We start from the raw sequence: 9,280 nt of genomic DNA on the forward strand, positions 1-9,280 counted from the left end.
GTGCTCTCTGCAGTAGAGTTGGAATGCTTGGCAGTTTAGTTTGAGAATGCTCATCAGTGTCTGGCATCTTATCCTGCCATGTGATCTTCAGAATCTTCCTAAGATGATTCAAATGGAAGTGACTTAGTTTCCTGGCATGATGCTGGTATATTGTCCGGTTTTCTATAAAAAATATTTATTCCTTTCTCTTTCCAACAATTCTATAAATAAGATACTCATAGTATCCCCTTGAAATATGAATAAATTTTAGATGGGCTGAGAAAAGTGGAAAAGGTATACTAAGTGATAAACAAAAGTATGGTGATGAATTTTAATAAATGGGAACTATATTTTTTAAAATGCAAAGTATTTTATGTTTTTCTCTTCTTTATCTTCATTGCCTCCTTATGAGATAAGGAAGAACAACTATTAAAGAATTTTAGCATTGTAAAGTTGCTATCAGGAGGGGGGAGTCATCTGCCTTCACATGTATATGTTATAAAGTTTTGCTTTTTTTTTTCTTTTTTGGCAAAGCAATTGGGATTGGGTGTCTTGCCCAGCTTCACACAGCTAGTAAATATTAAGTATCTGAGCCATATTTGAGCTCAAGTTCGCAACTCCAAGGTTCATGCTCTACTCACTAAGCCATCTAGCTGGGAATACTCTGTTTTTGTGTTTGTTTGTTTGTTTTGTTTTGTTTTAATAATAATAAATAGGACTAGAGTATCTCAGACATTAAATGGATATTTGCTCTCTGACCCACAAAAGAATCCACATGTGAAGTGTAGAAGAAAAGAGGGATTTCTTGCCATGGAATAATTTGACTCTATCCCTAACAATATTACCAGTTTACATTATGATTCTCTCCCCTCCTTCTGTCCCTCTTAAATTCCATCACCTAAACACCAGCCAGTCAATGTTGAACAAGCATAGGTTAGGATTCTGAAGATTTGAGTTCTGGGTGTTGCTCTGTCACTGATCTGTGACTTTCAACAAGTGTTCTTGTATGGGCCTCAGTTACCTCATCAATAGATGCAGATCAAGGAATATCAGATCCAGAAAAGAATGGATATGGAAATTTTATATAAAATGTTTTTAAAATTGCATTTATGATTGCATTTCTCCATGATCCATATATGTTTTTTAAAAGTCTTAAAATCTTTGACATTTATAGTTATGGACAGTATTCTCCCAGTGCAGATAACAATCCACTCATGTCTTTTCATCCTGTTCTGCTCTCATTTGTATCCTTTGAAGATTTATTCAGGAGGACTTTCAGTTAAGATGATAATGTGAGAGGTTGTAGAAAAGCCTGGATCTTCCACATAAACACTGGAAAATATCAACCCCAGGAAAAAACCAATTTCAAATTGATAAAAATATAAATTTATTTAGAAAATAAAAAAATAAATAGAAGTAAGCTTTATTTATTTAAAGTACTGCTCTCAAAGACAGACAACCTCTGATAGCAGTAGAGAAGCCTCATCAGAAAAACCATCACTAGTACATCTAAACACAGAAACTAGAGGAGGTGGAAAGAGTGGTCAGATCTGCCCTTTGTACTCTACTTCTAATTTTTTTTGGCAATTTTGTGATTTTTTAAATATAATTTTTAGGAGTTGTTGAGGTTTTTTTGTTTTTGTTCTAATTTTTTTTAGTTGTGATTTTCTGGGAAGTTATTAAGTATTGTTGTTAATCATTCATTTTTGAAGAGGACCATTGAGTATTAGATTATTGTTAGATTCTATTTTCCATGTAAATTTTTTTATTATAAATGTCTCAGCTGTTCTTCAAAATTTACTGTTGTCTGTGGGGGAAGGATTCTGGGAAGATGCTGAAGTAGATCAGTAAATTTCAAGCTCTCCAGATTTCCCCCACGAACAAAACAAATTTATGCCTCAGGATGAACATAGACTGGGGAAACACAAAGAAGACTTGGGGCAGAACAGGAGTATTCTTGGCACAAGACCACAAGCTGGGGCTTAACCCAAGGGAAGTGCAAACACCTCTGGGCTAGCTCCACAGAAACACCCAGTGGGGATCTTTGGGACTAGCTGGATGTAGCTGGAATCTTTGCCCAAACCTCAGAAACTTGCATCCCCTGGACTATTTGTGGAGTCTGGATTTGAGTCCAGGAAAACTAAGGGAGTCTCAGATGAATGGGAATGCCAGACTCAGCTGTGCTGCAGAGTCATGGCCCTGGGGGAGAAAGAACCAGCACATCCATGAGTACAGAAGCAGTAAGGAAAGGATGCTGTTTGCTGTGGACACTTGAAGGATGGGAAACTCATGGCTTGGAGATCCAGATCAGAGTGCTCTGAAGTGAAACTACAGGCACCATCCCCCTTACCCCATGATTAGAAGTGCTTATACTAATACCTCTTATTTTAAAAAATGAACAAAGAAGAAAAAAGCCAACCACAGAAACTTACTATGGAAAAAGGGGGAAATGGGTGTCATCTTTAGAGAAGAATCCTGAAATAAAAAAGCTTTTCTATCTCAAAGAGTTAGTAATGTTAAATAGCTCCCTGCCCAGAGAGAATATATATAAGAACTCAAAAAAAATTAAAATCAAATGAAAGACATTGAGGAAAAGCTACAATAAAAAGAAAAATCAATCAAGAAAAAACAAGATTCTAAAAACAATTAACCAACTAAAAAAGGAGATACAGACTCTTAAAAAAGAAAATAATTTTTTTAAAAATTAGAAATGGCCAAGGGGAAGCCAGTAAAGCTACAAGAGATGAAGAAATAACAAAATAAAATATAAAGAATGAAAAAGTAGAACAGAATGTAAAATATAAGAAAAACAACATATCTGGAGAATAGATCAAGAAGAGGAAATGTAAAAATAATTAGACTACCTGAAAGCTGTGACCAAAATAAGAATCCTGACACAGTGATGCAAGAAATAATCTAAGAAAATGGTCCTGGAGTGATAAAACATTTTGATTATATTAAGTTAAAAAGTTTTTGTACAAACAAAACTAATGCAGACAATTAAAAGGGAAGCAATAAACTGGGAATACATTTTTTTTCATTCAAAGATTCTGATAAAGGTTTCATTTCCAAAATATATAGAGAATTGACTCAAATTTATAAGAAATCAAACCATTCTCCAATTGATAAATGGTCAAAAGATATAAACAGATAATTTTCAGATGAAGAAATTAAAACTATTTCTAGTCATATGAAAAGGTGCTCCAAATTATTACTGATCAGAGAAATGCAAATTAAGACAATCGCAATACCAGTACATACCTCTCAGATTGGCTAAGATAACAGGAAAAGATAATGACAAATGTTGGAGGGGATGTGGGGAAAGTGGGACACTGATACATTGTTGGTGGAATTGTGAACAAATCCAACCATTCTGGAGAGCAATTTGGAACTTTGCTCAAGAAGTTATCAAACTGTGCATACCCTTTGATCCAGCAATGTTACTACTGGGCTTATATCCCAAAGAGATCTTAAAGAAGGGAAAGGGACCCATATGTGCAAAAAAATGTTTATGGCAGCCCTTTTTATAATGGCTAGAAACTGGAAATTGAGTGGATGCCCATCAATTGGAGAATGGCTGAATAAATTGTAGTATATGAATATTATGGAATATTATTGCTCTTTAAGAAATGACCAGCAGGATGATTTTAGAGAGGTTTGGAGAAACTTACATGAATTGATGCTAAGTGAAATGAGCAGAATCAGGAGATCATTATACATGGCAACTACAAGATTATATGATGATCAATTCTGATTAAGCTCTCTTTAGCAACAGAATGATTCAAACCCATTCCAATTGTTCAGTAATGAAGAGAATCAGCTATGCCCAAAGAGAATACTATGGGAAATGAGTGTGGACCAGAACATAACATTTCCACTCTTTCTGTTATTGTTTGCTTGCATTTTTGTTTTCCTTCTCAGGTTTTTTTTCTTTCTTTCTAGATCCAATTTTTCTTATGTAGCAAGATAACTATATAAATATGTATACATATATTGGATTTAACATATTTAACAGTATTGACCTACCTTCCATCTAGGGGAGGAAGTGGGGGGGAAAGGAGGGTAAAAGTTGGAACACAAGGTTTTTCAAGGGTCAATGTTGAAAAATTATCCATGCATATGTTTTGTAAATAAAAAGCTATAATTGTTATGAGCCAGAACTTGAAACAAGGTGCTAATGTTTATGTACTTAGTTCACACCTTTAAAGGAGTTCACACATTAGACTTCACACCTTTTAGAGAGCATATATAAGGAGGAGTTCACAAGTCTACTCTTGAACTTCTGGGAGATCCACAAGTCAGAAACCCACAAGCCCACTCTTTGGGAGGAGGAGTCAAGATTCATTCTAACTTTCCCCTTTGTGCTGGATGGAGACATCTGGAGAGAGCTCTCAGAACCAAGAAGAAATATAGGCCTCTAAGAAAGCTAACCAAGCCCAGGAAAAGAGACTTGGAAGGAGAAAATAAAGGATCTGGACTTTAACTCCTGGCTGCATTTGGGATTATTGAACTGAACTGAAATGAAGGCTGCTCCCAGAAGCTCCCCAAGAAACCTGCTCCCAGAGAACATTACACTTTAGAAAAGAGAACATTGTATATAATAATTTTAAAAAAAGATTGAATAGAGGGGAGGAGAAAATGGGGAAGGATATTGAAGAATGTGTAGATTTATGGAAGTGGGACAAAATGTGTAGATTAGTGGGTAAGTGGTAAAGAACAAGATAGGATACAGAAAGGTGTGTAGATTAGTGGGAAAGGGATAAAAGAGGGGAAAAGGTAGCATAGGATAAAATGGGGTACAAAGGGTGTTTATATTAATCAGAGTGTAATAAGGTGTGTAAATTAATTAATGGGAATGGGATAATGAAAGAAGGAAAAAATGAGGGGAGAAGATAAGGGAGAGATCCATGGGTGGGGGAAGTCAAATAATAACAAATCAAGTTAAGGAGTACAATTAAATAATATTTATAAGAAATAATACAACAAGGTTTAGGACAAGAATTTATTAGAAAAAGTAGAGTTAGTAATCATTAATCTCAGACAAAATCAAAGTTAAAATATTCAATTGAGAGAAATTTACATTATATGTCAGCCATATTAATTTTGTGTTAGATACATGTTTACATATGGGTAAATGCATATGGATATATAGGTATCTAAGTATATGCGGGTAAGTATGCATATAGGCCTATGTATGTGTGTGTATGTCTCTGTGTGTGCAACTATCCATTTATATATGTATATATGTATGTTTATAAAAATATATCTGTGCTTAACCATAGCCTGCTTTGGAGAGGTGGGGGATGAAAGGAGAAAAAAAAAAGGAAAAAATGCACAGCAGAGAACAAAATAACCTATAAAGAAATAAAGAAAAGATGAACACTCATGAATATAATTTCTTTATTATTATATATACTTTCTTGAAATGGAAATTTATTTTTATATATTTTGAATCCACCCTGATAATCTGCTGAGTACATGACAATGCTTTGTGTAGAGGGCTGGAACAATGCAAAGGGCTGGAACTCTGAAAAGGTACACTTGAATCCAAGACAGCAGAATACTTAAGGCTAAGTACTCAATGTGATATAATGATTCTATTAAACTATACTTAGGCATATGGTGATGTGATGACTTTCCTCAAGATTGGCACCTGCTGAATGTGGTGTGGTGAAGTAATCTTAGGGAAGGATTGAAGGGCTGAGGGAGAGAGACAGAGTCTCTCTGGTGCAGCATGCTCAGCCGGGAAGACTCCAGATTCCAAATTCCAGGATCTATCTTTGACAAGCCATGTGGCAGTTTACCTGTCTCCTTCACTTCTCTTCCTAAAGACCAAGGACTCTGACTGATCCTGACTCTGACTAATCCTGAGGCTCTCCAGAGAGCTAACCAAGACATGACAGTTTTATTTTGTTTTTTATTTTCCTTTTCTGTATTGTTCTATACTGTTTTCTTATTTTTTATTTAGTTCAATAAAGAAATTTTTAAAAAGAAAAAACACTGTGTTTTTTTACTTTACATTAATATTTCTTGTTGAAAAAATAAGCTTTTGAATCTTACTTCCTTAGTTTAAAAAAAAATAGGTGCCCATAATTTTGGCTAGAGATTTTACCATCTATCCAAAGCCATACATTTCCCTTTAGATTAGAAATAATTCATGTAAACCCTCATTTATTCTTTCAATTTATTAGGCCTTCAGTGGAAGTTTGTTTAACATGCCAACATTTTCAGACAGTCTTGGGGCTAAAGGGTTCTTGTGTACTTATGTCGAGGACAGTTACTAGCCTTCTTGTCTAGTCAAGAAGTTATATAAGCCATGATGGTGCATTTCTTTATAATTCCAGTCTTCAAGTGATCTGAGCTTGTGAGTCACTTGAGCTTAGAAATTTGAGTTGTAGTAGAGTTAACGACAATTGATTGTCTACACTAATATGGCTATCAATAAGATGAGCCTGTATGGTAATCGAGGGATGGAAATGAGATGACAAAAATACTTAGGATAGAGTGAACTGTCTCAGGTCAGAAATGGAGCAGATTCAAGTTTCTGAGCCAATTAATAGGGGAACCAGGTCTATAAGTGGTTGCTATACTTCATGTTGGGCAAGATAAGGAGACCAAATTAAAAAAAAAAAAAAAAAGTCAACCAGTAAGACTTTGTTTAGAATTATGGATTAGGGGCAGAGCCAGAAGGGGAAGTGAACAATCATTAATTAACAAGCCTTCTATGTGCCAACCACTTTGCTAAATGCTTTACAAAGATCTCATTTTAATTTCACAACAATCCTTGGAGGTAAGTGCCATTATTATCCCCATTTTATAGTTGAGAAGGCTGAAAGAGACAGTTAAGTGTCACATGGCCAGAAGTGCCTGGAGTTCCATTTGAATTCAAGTCTTTGTGATTCTGGATCCAGTGCTCCATTCACTTCACCATGTCAAAATTTGCTTTTTATGAAACATGTGGTTTTGCTAGCTTCTCTTGTATTTGCATATCCTTTTCTATAATTAGCTTCTATCTTCCATTATATCTACATCTATTTATCTTCTCTATAGTGGATTAGATATCTGATATGTAATTAAAGTCTATCATCCATTCTCTCTTCATATATATACATATATATGTATATATATATATATATATATATATATATATATATATATATATATATATGCATACATATCCTGTTGCTTTATGCTGTCTTCAATTAATTCATATACTCACTTGACTTTCCAGGAAAAAAATGGCAGAAAGATATCCACTCCTCTCACTGATCAAGAGATCCTTTCATATAGTTGAGTCCTAAAATGGAAGTAGTAGAACTCCGAATCAGGTGCCCCTTGGCCTCTCACCAATAAACATACAAGTGCTACTCTCATAGACACTAATTTCTCAAGGATGGCAACAAAAGCTGGAGGTAGAGGTCCTAATATGTGACTCAAAAAAATCTTCATGCCATTAGACAAACCACAGAGTTGTGCACTTTGAAGTATGGGTGTAGCCACATGACTTATTGTACTTACAATACAAATGTGCTCTCTTTCTATTTTCTCAATGATTCAATCCTTGTAGAGTGTGGTGAATATCATACCTTGAAAGAACCTCTTTAAAAATAGGCCCATATGTGTGTGCTTATTTGTGTGTATGTGTGTACACACATATAGAGGAGAGAGGGATATTATTAAATAAAATCTCAAAAATTTAGAGATCTTTTACTTATAGTCCAACATTCACAGTATGATCAAAATCCCAAAGGATTTAGAGATAGGAGTCTTAGATACCATCTGATAAAATCTTCTTCATTTATAGGTGAGTAAACTGAGATCCAGAGAAGTTAAATAACTAGAATGTAGTCACATTTAACAAGACGAAGATAAAAATCTAGTGCAAATGAGACAGGATTCTGGAAGCAAAAGTTGGTCCCTTGAGCTCTAAGGCTACAGGACCACAAATCTCTCCTCTTCCCTCTCCCTTTTATAAGAAATATGTCTCTATTTCTCTGCTTATACTTTGCTCCTTAAAGATGGGAGACAAAATGAAAAAATTGGCAATTTGAAAAATGGCACTAGTAGGAAGTTCTCTCATGGCTATTGTGGTTATGATTGGGAATGTTTGTTGCTTTTAGTTGAATTTTGGGACAGTGGAAATCACAATCAGGGGATACCTATTCTGGCCTCATTTTGCCATTAACCAGCTCAGTGAACCTGGGGAAAAAAATGCTTCTTTCTGGGCCTTAGTTGCTTCTTCTATAAAATGAGGGGTTTCTGTTAAATAGTCCTCTCCAATTAACTTCTAATCAATGGTCAAAAAAACTTCAATGAACTTATGTTCAATAGTTAATGAATATTTATTAAATAGTTATCTTAGGTCCTGTGGATACAAATACTGGGGGATACAGATATTGGGAGATAGAAAGACAAAAAAAAAAAAATGCAGTCTCTGACCTCAAGGATCTTACAATCTAATGGAGAAAAGCAATCCATAAATTAATCTGAAAGGGAGTGAAGCAAAAGTGGGGGCAAGTATCTAGCTTGAGGCTTTAGCAGACAAGCCAAAAAAAAAAAATACAAAATGAATTCAGCCAGATGGAAAATGCCCATACTGTACTCCTTTAAATGGAGGTTGAGGAGTTCAGTTCTAAAATATATATGAAGGTGGGTAGTGTAATACATGATAGAGTGCTGGACCTAGAGTCAGGAAGATGAATTCAAATATAGTCTTACATATTTACTAGCTGTGTGATCCTAGGCAAATCATTGAAATTTCACTTTTCTCCAGCTGTATAATGAGGATGATAAAGCACCTTCCTCCCAAGGTTGTGGTGAGAATAAAAGCTACATTCAGCTGCCTTCATAACCACTGGAACAAATTCCACCAGGGGAAATCTTCACTCATTTGGAGTAGGCATCCTCCAATTCATTGATGGCTTTGAAACCTATTGGTTACCTTACAATGGAGTATAGCAAATATTAAGATATATTAAATGCTTGGATCAGGGTGGAGGGAAAGGAACATGTCACTTGTCAAAATGATTAATCAAAATTGTCAAGATGATGAGTTTTTATTTAGTGCTCTGAAACTACTTTTTTTAGATTACCCAGGCCTGTATCAAAACCTGCTGTTAAGGGACAGCTAGGTGGCACAGTGGATAGAGCACCAACCCTGAATTCAGGAGGACCCCAGTTCAAATCTGGTCTCAGACACTTAACACTTCCTAGCTGTGTGACCCTGGGCAAGTCACTTAACCCCAGCCTCAGAAGAAAAAAAAAAAACAAACCTGCTGTTGAGAAAGAAAAAGGAAGTTAG

This window comes from Sminthopsis crassicaudata, chromosome 2, assembly GCF_048593235.1.
Source record: "Sminthopsis crassicaudata isolate SCR6 chromosome 2, ASM4859323v1, whole genome shotgun sequence".
Classification (NCBI taxonomy): Eukaryota; Metazoa; Chordata; class Mammalia; order Dasyuromorphia; family Dasyuridae; genus Sminthopsis; species Sminthopsis crassicaudata.